Genomic DNA, 14,148 nt, shown 5'->3' on the forward strand with positions numbered 1-14,148 from the left:
ACAAAAGCATGGCAGGAAGTTAGAGCGCCCAAAGAGCAAGCGAGAAGTGGGCACTCCTTAGCCCAGCGAGAAGCGGGCGCTCCTTAGCCCAGCGAGCCAGGAGCGGGCGCTCCACATTAACAAGGAGCGGGCGCTCCGTACAGAAAACCCTGCAGAAGAAAAAAACGGAAGCACTACAGAAAGTTGGAGCGCCCAAGGCGCGACCGAGGAGCGGGAGCTCTTTGGCCCAGCGAGAGAGAGGAGCGGGCGCTCCGTTTCCTTGAGGAGCGGGCGCTCCTCTTCACCTGCAAAATTTTCAGAATTCCCCAAAGGAACGGGCGCTCCTAATTAACACGCAGCGGGTGCTCCCTTTTCTATTTCCGCCCATTTTCTGTTTTTCGGCCCTTTCTTCTCTCAACTCTTTTCTCCCATTTCAAACCCTAACATTTTTCTTCTTTCTCTCTCCTTTCTCCTACCTTCTCATCTCTCACAAACTCCATTAAAATCACCATCAACTCCATTTTTCTTCCTCTCTTCTCTTCCCATACATCTTCTACTTTCTTTTTCTTCACAAAAATCTCATCTCCCACAAACTCTTCATCCTCTTCTCTCACTTGAAATTTGAGTTTGCTTGAAGAAATCGGACTCATCGTAAGATTTGAAGCACCTTTGCCTACTACATTCAAGTAAGGTCATCTCTTCCTTCTTCTTTTTCTAATTTTCGAATTTTATTTTTATTTTATTTTATTTTTCTGTTTTTTTTCTCTTCTCTCTTTTATTTTTCATTCTACATAATTAGTTTCTTTTTAATTTTTACTTGTGATTGTGGGATTAGCTGTTTTTCTAGATAGTTTTTTTTTTTATTTCTTATGTTTTTTGTGATTTGTGATCTTTGTGGTTTGTGTGTTCTTGTAGTGTAATTTCTCTTTTTAGTTTTTATTTTATAGCTTTTATTGTGATTGTTGGAATTGTTGTCATAGAAGCACCTTTGGGACCTCCTTAGGATCATTTGACTTGTTGGAACTTTGTTGGTGGATATATTGTTTGTGACTTTGTTGAAATTTGGAGATTGTATTGTCCATTTGTTGATTGTTTAAGTATGTGTATAGTAGTTGAGCCTTCTCTTTAAACTCCATAATATGACTTCACGCACCAAGAAAAACAAAAACCTCACAGATGTCAATCCTTCCCCCCAATGATTCAATCCACATTCCTAACTTTCGGTTTGACCCCGACTCAAATCACAAAAGGCCTATGATGTACTTAAGCACCGAAAAATTAACCCGACCAAATTCTACCACGGCCCTACCTTAAAAGCACTTGGAATTCGCCAAGATGTTCTAACGTGCCTAACGGACCTAGGTTGGGACTGTTTTTCACCTTTGCATGCCCTGACATATGAGCGGGTCACCCTTTAGTTCCTCGCCTCTCTTGAGCGAACTCTAAATGGGGAGGAAGAATTTGATATTTCCTTCCAACTATTTAACACCAAATTTCGAATAACCTTAGCGGAGTTGAATGGGGTATTTGGTTGGCCCTCGGAGGCGAGGATTTATCACCCTCACCTCCAAAACTTTCCCAATTACAACCAATAAGCCTTTTGGAGGCTCATCTCTCGACTTTCCAACTTTCAATTTCGGTCTGTCTCCTCTACGACCATTGTTTTCTCTATCCTTCGGTACACCCATCGACTTCTCGTTTGGTGTGTCTTTACTAAGCAAGAGCTTAGTAAAATGACCTAGGAAGACCTCATTGTTCTCTACATAGCCACCTAGACCCCCGACCGCTTAGGGGCAATCACTACAAGAATGAATGGCAATTGCGACCAACCTTAACGACCGTGCGGAAATCCGGTCGTAAAAGGGTACCAATTACGTCGAGTTTTGAAAGCCGTCGTAGATATTAAGGTTATTTTGCAACGAGTCTTAAATTTGGTGGTAGACGTTAAAATCTGGTCGTAAAAAGTATGAAATTGAGCGAAAAAACTTGAGCGGGAGCTTTCCCGGTTTCTTAATTTTTTTAACGTCCATATAATTACTAAGTACAACGAAACTCACGGTTGCAAAAGACTATTAAATTAAAAAAATATCATTAGATTGTTCATCCCCAAAAATTTTAAAAAACCCTAAGCTGTTCCATTGCGGTTCCTTCTGAGCTTCTTTACTCGCAAACTCCTCTGTTCATCCGAATTCCTCCAATTGGAGATCATTTGTTCAAATTATCTGGTAAGTTTCTCCATCCTTCATGCTATAAAGCCAAAATCAGATGGTCTCTTTTGTTTTTGTTCGCCTAAATTGACGGTCTTCATGTTTTTGTTGTGCTCGAACTGGATTCCTCCCATTGGCGAGAAGAGTGACGTTTCTTGGACTGGATTCAGGGCATATGTTTCAGGGAAATTAGGTATTATTCTTCCAGTTTCAAGGCATGATTTTGATTTAAATATTTTCATAATCTTGGCTGGTATTATGTTCGTTTAAGATTTTATTGGAATTTGGCTGGTATTATGTTTGTTTGGTTTTATTAGAATTTCATTAAACGAACATAATGTTAAATCATAATGTTAAATCTTAAACTGGAAGAACAATTGTCGAATTTGGCTGGTATTATGTTAGTTTGCTTTGATTTTATTAGAATGTGAGTATGATTAATATAGCGCAAGATGATAATCTATTAAATCATTTACTCTTCTTCTGTTACTGATTTTGATGAATTTGTTAAATCATCAAGAGTAATCAGCAGCTTCTGTTAAATCTGCTGATTACCTTTTAACAGATTATCAAGATTCTTCTGTTAAATCATTTCCAAGCTTCTGTTTTACTCTTCTTCTGTTACAGATTTTGATGAAGAATTACAAGATATTGCTCCTTCACGTTAATGATACAGTAAATGACATTTATAATCTAAATTTAAAACAAGCATACGCTAATACAAGCAAAAGAAAGTTAAACTTATAAATAAAGGCAATCCGAGTCTGAACTCTGAAATTATTTTCCTTTCAGTTCGTGAAACTGTATGCTTGTCTGCCAGTTCATGTCTCATCTCCCTACTACTCCCTTCCCCCAAAGAAAAAGTGGTCACCTCAAGCAACTGATAAGGGATAAAGATACAAGCATACAACACATCATTTGATGTTGGGCTTAAATAGAATTAACATAAGAATGACATACCAACGCCAATGTTCTTGTTGGAGAAAAAATAACTTTGTCAAGACTCCCAAATCTGCCTAACATTTTAGAGAGTTCACCTTCACTTGAACTGAAAGGCAAATTCTTGACTAGTATGACATGGTTGCTTCTCTTGGAACCTTCTAATTTCCTAGAAGCAAAATCTTCCAAGGAAGCCACATTCACGCCAGCCTTTGTTAGAGCTTTCTTAATTTCTGCGATTATTTTAATTTCTCCAAGAGCAATGCGTATAGCAACATCATTTTAATTTCTGTTACAAGATTTTTTAATGATGGAACCTAAGTGCAGGGATATTTCAAAAGGGAAGGTGTTTACAAAAGCTACTATATAATATTTCCATTTGTGTTGTGTCTCTTTTCTAGTGCAGGGGCTGTGGGAGGGGGGGTGTGCAGGGGCTGTAGAGGGGGTGTGTGTGCAGGGGCTGTAGGAGGGGGTGGGTGTGCAGGGGTTGTAGGAGGGGTGTGCAGGGCTGTAGGAGGGGGTGTGTGTGCAGGGCTGTAGGAGGGGGGGTTGTGTGCAGGGGCTGCGGGAAAGGTTAGTTTATATATAGCTACATCTACAAATTTCAAGCCCGTTTTGTCAAGCAACTGACATAATAAAAGGAATCATGCTACTCATGCTACCAAGTACGCATCTGCACTCGTATAATAAAAGGAGTCATGCTACTGAGGATGCTAGACCTGATGTGTTAGATAATAAAAGGAGTTTTATGTTACAGAATCATAGCTTCACCTACGTTCTTTCATCAGGAACCTATAAAATTATAGTCTAAAACTGAAATTCTAAGAGCTAATGTCCTTAATCCATGTTAATCAAAGATCAGAAAATCACTGCTAAATAGTTTTCCAGATTACAACTACAATGACTACACCAAAAGTCCCATATTTACATAGCTTATAAGACATGTGGAATTATCAGCAATAATGCACTTATTATGAACAAATCTACCTGACATAAGTTTCTTTTGATCTATAACCGACGTGGGACTTACATCACATATCTATGCTATACGTTCCTTTCTTGGTTTATGACTAAGATTAGTTGAAGAACATATATGAATCCATTCTTTTTTATTTATATAACTGCTATTGTATCTCTTTATTATAACATGATATTGGTTAATTTAGCATTTAAGGTATCCAATACAATCTTTGCTCCCTAATTCTGGAAAATGTGATCTCTTGCAGTTCAATTAGTCAAAAAGTATGCCATTGTACGATGAATCATGTATCAGTTCGCTTGTTATGGATTCATAGATTGCAGGAGGGTTAGCGAAATAGGTATAGTTTCTATTATGAGAAAGATTTATGATAGTGCAATACTAATCTAATAATTTCAAAGAGCTCTTTTTTATCTAAGCAGACCTCTTACAGAATTCGCCCCCCCCCCCACATTCCATTAAATTCTAGTACAACAGAAGAGAAGGAAAGGCTCCAACTTCCAGAGGGGGGGAGGGAAGCAAGCCTGATCTATTTGAGTTCTTATTAACAAAAGACATGCTTACAAAAACTTGAAGTCTTGAACACCGAAAGTTATATAATTTGACTGCTCTTCTTATACTGTTTTCAGGTATGCTTCTTCTACTGTTCTACATTTTTGTGCTCTTCTTATACTGTTTTCAGGCATGCTCTTCTTATCCTGTTTTAGGTGGGATAATATTCTATGAGTCATATGCTTAGTGTAGTTCTCCAGGGTTGGGGAGGAGCCACAAAATGTTGGCTCGGTAGAAGTATAGAACTTGTGTAGATGTGTTTATGATTATAAATTCTTGACAGGAGTGCACATCAGTACTAAAAATGTTAAGGTATCATGAGCAATTATAGCAATATTAGGCTGGTTACAACATGTTAGAAAAAATTACAACTTAGGGATAGTTCCATCTAGTGCTAAGAGTCATTTCAGTATTCAGATTGGAATGCATAGTAATTGTACTCAACAAACACAAAAGCAAAAATTACACATGTATGATATATACCAGTCATCCGGATCACGTAGCAACCAATGTCTCATGGAAGACTTGTGACTTGTTGGGTTTTAATATCAGCTTGTTGGTGACTAATTTACTCATTCATTTTAATATAGCAGCAAATCAGAGAGAAGGATGAACAAGTTCGCTTGAAGAAAGAAGGATAACAGACGATTTCCATGTTTATCTTTCTTCTTCAATTAACTAAGCTCCTTCATCCCCATTCCCATAAACCATCATATTCTAAATCTAAGATCATGCATTCACATTCCCATTCCCCTCTCGTTGTCAGAATGATTGCTTCTGTTGATGAGAAGAAGAAACCATACACTCTTTAAAAATCTGAAGAAGCTTTCAGGCCAAGGTATATTAATCTACTTTTTTTGTGATAAACCTTCTTCCCTACCTTTGGGTACTTACAAATCCAATGTATATGTGTTATCACCATACTTGTAGTTTCCAAAACTATTTGGCTTTGACTGAATGTGAAGTGAATAGGTTCCAATTCCATGACATGAAGTTATACCTGAGTTAGACTTTTGATTTTTGAATGAGAGAGAAAAGGGGCAGTTGATTTAAAAAATCATTAGTGGCCACTAATAATGTTGCTTTAATTGACTTTGTTGGTCTAAACTTTGCTTAAACTACATGATATTCGTGCTTTTAGGTTTGGACAGGTTTGTTCCTTTTCTTGCTTGGCTTGCCCATGTCTTTGTCAACCTTGATTACTTCCTTCCATTTCTTTAATCTCCCACTTTAGCTTTGGGGAGGGGATGCCTTTTTCATTTTTCAATAAAGTATGAGAGTTGAATCTTTAGTCTCAAATGGCAAAAGGCTTATGAGAGCTGGGAATCACAAGGCACTACACAGATTGTTGCTTACAGTCCAAGCTGAGAAAACTAATCTTTCAATCGTTAAGTTGTTTTATTAGAGTTATGTTCTATGTAAAGGTTAAAGTATACTCACTTTATTGTGGCTGGATAACACTTGAACATGGTAGCACCAACCTGCCTCTGTGAGCTGTAGTTATGGGTTGATAATGCTTTGATCTTGATATTGCTAAATTCCTCCAGGTTCTACATGCTTGCTATACAAAAGTGTCACCCTCGGTAGAGGTGGATAACCCACAACTTGTTCCATGCTCTGAATCAGTTGCTGAATATGGAGGAATAAAATATGGAGGAATTTAGCATTATTCGAAGTCTTTGAAAAAGGGCTCATGCTACTTTATTTAGAGAAGGCCTCTAGATCTTCATTTTCATAGTTTACACTAATTTTTTTTTCTCATTGTTAGTTATACTTCTACTTTGTCTGTTATGTGTTAAAAATTTATACATTGTAATTTATAATTTGTTACCTTTTGTTTTAGGGGCTTAGCAGCGAGGCGACTCATGATTGGGCAAAACTAATCCTAGCAATGACATGTGGAGGAGATCCTTACGTGAAGCTTGAGTTGGAATGATATGGACTAACATTGCGGGTTATGACATTTTCTACAATGTGGAAGAACTACAATAATTATGGTTTTTTTAGCTTGTGAAACTTTTGGCATATTCTCTAGACTTTTTTATCATATTGAACTGTTGGCTAAGATTGTAGATACTTTTGTTATTGGTACTTGTGTTTGGACATCTATGTACTTATGAATTATGTTTTATCACGATATTCGGAGTGAGCGGTATATGGTTTAATATAGTGAATGCAAAGCAAGAATGGTCGCAAAATGTAACAATTTGGTCCGGTAAAAAACGAAATAAATACGTTCGTAAAAAGGTGCTATAAAAATCATTTAATAAAAGAACACCGACAAGAATTATGGTTGTAAAATGTGTTGTAAGAAATGCATGAAAAAGAATTGCGACAAGAAATATGGTCGTTAGTGGTGTAATGAAATAGTTCCAAGAGTACAATTGCGACCGGAATTTAGTCGTAGTTAGGTCAACAATGACTTTCAAAAAAGAGATTTACGACGAGACAATATGGTCGTAAAAAGAATCATTTGAATTTTCAAAAATTCAATTGCGACGGGTAATCTCGTCGTAGATACAGACTTTTTGCAACGAGTTTTTCACCTCGTCGTAAAGTATCAATGACGACGGCTCATCCAAACTGGTCGTAATGTTTTTTGCGACGGAGCCTTTTGCGACCGCAGACGACGGTACGGAAATCTCGTCGTAAAAGGCTTTTGCGACGAGAAACTGTTCATTAGCAACAAGATTTTCCGTCGTTGATGAGGGTTATTCTTGTAGTGAATGCTCAACTCGGGTTTTCACTTCTTAGAGCGATGTATAGAAAGAAAAAAGGGAACTCTATCGGGGAGACATAATATTGGTGGCGTGATATCTTTGATAGGCATCAACAAGGGTTTTGGGGAGTACCTAAAACAACTCAAGGCCATTGATAGTAACCCTTTCCTTAACCTTGATGCCTTGCGACAGATGCAATGGATCCGTCCTACCCATGACCCGAAGCGTTGGAGTTGGTTTGTTAAGGGTCACCATCATTGGTTCCTCCCAGACCCCGAGGGCACTAGGATTGACCGAGAAGCTAGAAATGGTTGGGATGTCGCTAGTGAGCCTGAAGATGAAGATCCCCTACCTCGTGTCGAGCATGTTGCCCCCCTCCCCAAGGTCGCTCCACTAGACAACCTCCTTCCTCCTTCGATCTTGAGCATGCCATTACCTCTCTCTCTCACTCAAAATCGTATGCTTTCTATGATGGAAGGCATGCGGAGTGACTATGATGGTATGATGGCATGATGGTGCAAACCAACCAAATCTACAACTACCATGTAGAAAGAGGTGATTTTGCACCATATATGAACTACCCCCATTGGACCTCAACATGGGTCGGTCCCCGATTGGCAAAACAACCAACCCACCTACCCCCACCACCCCACCGATTGGCAAAACCCGGTTGGTGATCCCCAACTATCCTTTTGTGCCTCGCCCCGATAACGGTGGTGGTAGTAGTAGTAAAGGTATTCCCCCACCCCCTTATTATGGGTACCATCCCGGATACTTCGGCGGTTGGGACCCTCATCTGATGCCTCCCTATGGCAACTATGGCGATCCTCGCCCACAGATGGACTAGACCCACGATCTAGTCATTGCCCTTCCCCCCTTCCCTCATTATTTGTTTATGTTTTATGCACTAGGGACTAGTGCTATTTTTAAGTTTGGTGGGGTATTAATTTGTACTTGAATTAAGGACTTTGTATGCATGAGGGGTGGTGGTGAATAGTTTGGGGTAGTCAAGCTTCGAAGGAGTAGTCTTGTTGAGGAAATAGGAAGATTGGTGGTAGTGAGGTGGGTGATCTATGCTACTTGGTTTGTATGAAAGTTGTTCCATCAAAAGACAATGGATTGTTAACGATGATAAGTGCATATTTTTATTTTTGTCAAACTAACAATTTATTGTCTCTTTGATCCTTCTAATGATGATTCAACAACAAACCTTCAAGGTACGCTTCTCTCACTTCTATCTTGTAAATAGTTTAAATTGCTTTTATAGACTAGTTGCATGAAAAACATTTGCATAAAAAAAATATATATATATATTTGGTTCTTGCCCATGATAGACTTTCAAGAATGAGTTATGTAGTTCCCTCTCTTTGAATCTAGAGTACATGAATAGAGGTTTACTCTAGAAGAATGAGAGCATGGGTTAAGTATCTAGGAATTGCTTAATCATGATTGCATTAGAGTATACTAAATGAAGCTAATGAACGCTCAATGGCTCGTCTTTTTTTTTTTTTTTTGATAGAAGAAACGCTCAATGGCTCGTCTAGTCTTGAATTTTGACTAAGTTGTTCATGCTTGGGTATTCTTGCTTCTACTTTGCGGTCCCATGTGTCCTTAAATGAACTCCATGCATCCCAAAACAAAACTCTACATGGAACTTAAGCTTTAGTTTTCATTATGTGTAATAAGTGGCACAAAAGCCACAAGTACTTGTAGTCTTCTATGCAAGTTAATCTCATATTTGTGTAATGAAGTCCCATAATAAGGGAATAAAAAGAAAAAGGCAAAAACAATCAAAGAAGGTGTGAAAAAATGAAAAGCACAAAAAAAATTGAAAAGTACAATAAAAGAGGTCAATTTGTGGATGCCTCCCACACTTAGTTCCATTTTCTTAAGTTTTGAGTAGACTGGAGTCTAAGGCCTAATTGTTTGTTTGAGGAAAGTGGACTAGCATTTGGAATATTTATACCTTTGAAGAGTCTTTGTCTTTAGAATAGCTAGAAGTGTCTCTAATGAGCTAGTAACAAGCCTAAGAAAGTGTCCTAATTGCAATCTTGTTTAGTCTTTTCCTCCACCCTAACCTTTGAACACATTTGGAAAGAATTGATCTTGAAAATTTGCTCTTTGTTCTTTGCTTGTGGACCATTTCCTCATTACTCGATTTGGGCGAAACCGTGAAAAGTGCTTTAGTATTTGATAACTCTCTATCGTGTATCTCTCGCTCTCTCTTGAATGTGTCCCTTCTCTAGTTAATTGCTTGAGGACAAGCAATTGGCAAGCTTGGGGGAATTTTGATGAGTGAGAATTCAGTCTCACTCATGCATATTTTGACAAGATTTACATGATAATTTTGAATCCAAATGCACTTTTTCCTTTAATTTCCTCATTTTCATCCTCTAACAGTGCATGCTAGGTAGATGAAATTTCATGGTTCTTTCCCCCTCCCCTTTGACCACTAACTATTGTTTAATGTGATTATAATTGAGGAAAGGTGCAAAAGGAAAGAGGAGCGGGCGCTCCTTGTAAAAGAGGAGCGGCGCTCCTCCAGGCCCCTGTACATGACAGAACAAAGCAGAAACTTGGAGCTACCAAGGAGCTCCCATTGAGCAAGCGCTCCTTGGGCACATTTGACACGAAGCGGGCGCTCCTTACCTGCTGGGCAGCCACCTTGTTGGCCAGTAGGGATGGAGCGACCCTTGAGCACTCGCTCCATCGCCTCACTTTGTTAGGAGCGGGCACTCCTATTTAACAAGGAGCGGACGCTCCTTGTTATTTTCGCGACAGTTTTTCCTTAAACACTGATTTTAGCCCCGTTTTTGTAAGGATATAAATTCTCTTTTCACTTAATGATAAATTAACTTTTATTCCAGTAAATCATTTTCAGGGAGTTCTTAGCTTAATCTAGTGAGAGAAAGTGAAGCTCTAGAGAGAGAGTAGATTTCCATGATTTTGTAGCTTGGATTATGACGAAAATTGTATTTTTCATGCAAGATCTTCATTTCTTCTTCATGGTTTAAGTAATATCTCCTCTTCTCTCTATTTTTTATCCTTTTATATTTTTATTTATTTAAATTTTATCTAAATTAGTTTAATCCATGTTTAGACTTTAGTTTTTAACTTAATCTTGCATTAGATGGTGTGTTGATTGTTTAGTTGTTTATGTTTGATTTATTTTCTCCTTCTATTAGTATTATTATGATGACTATGATGTTTAGTGAGTAGTTAATTAGTTGGGGGTTGGGGTGAAAACCCAACCATGATTGATTTTGGTATATTAAAAAGTTAGGGGTTCGATTGGATTTCTTAATTGATCAATAGCATGACTATCGTCTACTTGCATTCTAGGATTGGGATGTTTGTTGATTGATTCCTTAGTTAAATTGAGAGAGGAGTTTAGGGTTGATGTTTATGTTATTTTCTTAGGGGCGTTTGGTTTGAGGTATTTAAGAAAGGGTAAGGAAATCAAGTAAGCTAATTCCCTTACTTGATGTTTGTTTGTGTTATTTTATCATTCCCTTTACCCCATCCTTACCCCCAAAGTCCTCTACATCCATTCCCCACCCTCCCCTAAGGTTTCACTTACCCTTTCCTTGACCAACCATTGACCTACCATTGACCAAACCATTGATCACCTCCTTTACCACCCACCACTGCTTAACACCACCCACCATCACCCCTCCACTCTAACCACCGACCGGCCACACCTCCACCACTGTCACCGCCAACCACACCTGCCGGAAAACCACCCCCAATTCCGGAAAACACCCCCACCCTCGAAAAACCATCGCTAACGCCAACCAGACCTGCCAAAAAATCTTCTACAACCCTCGAAAACCCACCCCCACCCACCCATTACCCACGACTACCCTCGAAAAATCGGAAGATCGCAGGCCGGAAGAGAACGGCGTGGAGGGAGAGATCGACGTGGAGGAAGAGAACGAGGTTTAGGGTTGTACACTGGCCGGAAGAGAACGACGTTTAGGGTTGTCCACTGGCCGGCAGATCTGAAAGGGGAGGGGGAGATCGTAGGCGCCTACGGGAGTTCCGGCGTTGTGCGGTGGGATTTCCGGCGGGGAGACAGCGCGGTGGGAGTTCCGGCAGGGCGACAACGCGGTGGGAGTTCCGACGGGGCTCCGGCAAACATGAGAGGGAGGATGGTGGTGGAAGGATGTAAAAAGAGGAAAGAGAAAAACAAAAAATTTCAACCAAACAACATTTTTAATCTAAGGGTTTTGCTTTCCTTTCTCCCTCTACCCCTTTCTTGATTCCGTTTCCTTACCGTCATGGAAACCAAACGGCCCCTTACTTAATTGCTCATGAGAGTAAGAATTGAGTGAGGGTTTGTTGCTTGATCTTTCTCCCTTATATTTCGCGCTTCTTATTTCTTAAATCATGATTGGATGGTGTTTATCCTCTTCTCCCAATGTTTTATCAATCAATTTCTTGTCTAATCATTTAGCGTTTCCTTAACATCTTAGTTGATTGCTTAATTTAGTTCTTAGTTTAACAAAACATATTGCTAAATCTTCGACTTAGCTTGCAACAATTAGCAACGTTAGTGTTCTTCTTGCTATTCATTGTGGATTTCGACCCTTACTTATCACTTTACCTAATTTAGTGACTTAGTTAGGTTTTGTTTGACCTTAGGAGATTAGTAACGACCTAATTTATCCTTTGTCAAGACTACTCCTTCGAAGCTTGACTACCCCTAAATATTCACCACCACCCCTCATGCATCCAAACTTTGTAGTATAGTGGTAAGTATTCCCGCCTGCCACGCGGGTGACCCGGGTTCGGTCCCCGGCAATGGCGTCCTCACTTCGATAACAATTATAACGATGCTCGAGCTCGTATCCGCTTCAACTTACAAGATATTAACTTATAGTTTTATCTTCAAACATTTAGGGAAACTGCTACCCACTAAGTGACAGGCCACAAAATGACAAAACAACATAGACATATCAGCAAAGCTGAGTAATAACCCCGTAAACAAGAGTAACACATGCTTTGGTTGCTTTTACTTGAAAATGACTCAACTATCAACATAGTCACAACAATTACATTGTCATACTAGTGCATAGCTTTAGTTCTCGCGGACACATACATGCAACACCTTTGTTCACTTAATATTCTCATAGTCCACTATCGTTCTTATAATTGCAAGCACGGCAAGGCGATTCCCACATAATCACAACAGAGACACATTTCATAACTTTATTTAGTTACCTTTCAACGTATTACGAATCTAAGTTGTTTACCATATGAGATATACATAACATACTTTATTTCCTTTAATCGATTTCTTATGAGAAATCCAAAGTTATACTTTCATACTCTATCAATCATTTTCTTATATTATTATAAACAAATCCTTAACAGGCAATAAACAACTTAACAACTTTCAATATATTTATACATGATCCATAATAACTCTGTATCATCAACATCAGACCACTATAATCACATTCCACGATCAATCGTTCATAAATCAGTTTAGAATCTACATTTAAATTTCAAAAGAACCTAATCAGAATCAAGAGAGGAGCAAAGAGAGGTGTAGTACCTTTTGGTACTTCGCACAACCAGCAAATATTACAGCACAATAACATCAACACCGTGCGGCAGAGCAACAACGCGACAGAAGAGAAATAACAGAGTAGTGGCCACAAGCAGAGGAACCACCAGCAGCGGCTCGCTACAAAGGATAGCAGCAACACAACAGCGACTCTGGTGGTAAGCAGGGGAACCACCAGCAGTGGCTTGCGACAGAGGACCGCAACAACAATAACAACAACATCAACCACAAGCGGATGAAGGAGGAGAACGACGGCGAAGAGGAGTCAGGCATACCACTAACAACTGATAAAGGGTGAAAAGGTGCATCAACACCGTCGACCCACGACCATCACAGCAGCAACAAACGAAAGGAAAGAAAAAAGAACAGTGGCGCAGAGTCACCGGCGAGTATAGCTAACGCCGGCAAAGGGCAGGCACCGTCACGAGGAAAGAGAGACAAGAAGTGACATGTCGGCCGTCGGGGAAGGGGTTAAGGGTTTTAACTTTTACGGGTGAGGGTTTGGGATTTTGGGTTTTTTTTAAACGGAGAGAGAAGGATGAATCCGTGAGTTAGGAAATGGGTCGGTGTTGGTTTTGTTTCATGTAAAATAACCCGACTAAGGGTGAGTTTAGACTCAACACCAACCTCCAGACTGTTCCACATCAGCTTTCTATTACTTTTTAATCTTATAGACTTACTCCACATTCATTCTAATTCTATACTTTATCCCTCAAACTCTCCACATATTGTGTTTTAAATTGATTTTACAAGGAAATAAAAAATAAAAGACAAATGTCAACTTTCAAGTGGTTAGAAATTTAACTCCTTATATGTCATAGTCTTGGATGGACTCTTTAATTATCACATTCATTCCAAGACTCCCATCTTTTTATTTCAACATTATTGCATTGTCTTTGCTCAAGACTCCCCTTAAGACTACCAATATTCATACCCTAAGGTTACAATGTTGGGGTTTTCCTATTTGGGTCACATACCACTCAATTAGTTTTGAATATCAAAACGAATAATAATTTTAATAATAATAACTCTACATATATTACAAACATGACATTATAAAAATTATATTTCAGCCGAGTAAAATAATAATATCATGAACATAATTAACTTAATAAATATAATTAAAATTTTAACATATTATTTAAAAAGCAAGTTTGTTACAGCCCTACACTGCAGCCCTTCCAAAATGAAGGGTTGCGG

At 38.9% G+C, this 14,148-nt stretch overlaps 1 long non-coding RNA gene across 2 annotated transcripts; it reads right to left on the bottom strand.

Annotated features, from left to right (window-relative positions):
- Positions 1–665: 665 nt before the first annotated feature.
- On the bottom strand, positions 666–13,645 carry LOC125499349 (uncharacterized). 2 transcript variants are annotated; one of them, XR_007276174.2, is made up of 2 exons: positions 12,937–13,645; positions 666–4,802 (listed from the first exon to the last, which is right to left on the bottom strand). It is a non-coding gene; the product is annotated as an uncharacterized LOC125499349 (long non-coding RNA). The 2 variants fall into 2 exon arrangements; XR_007276173.2 differs by lacking the exon at positions 666–4,802 and adding an exon at positions 5,046–6,285.
- Positions 13,646–14,148: the final 503 nt, after the last annotated feature.

The sequence above is a fragment of the Beta vulgaris genome, chromosome 7 (genome assembly GCF_026745355.1).
Source record: "Beta vulgaris subsp. vulgaris cultivar EL10 chromosome 7, EL10.2, whole genome shotgun sequence".
In the NCBI taxonomy this organism is placed as follows: domain Eukaryota; kingdom Viridiplantae; phylum Streptophyta; class Magnoliopsida; order Caryophyllales; family Amaranthaceae; genus Beta; species Beta vulgaris.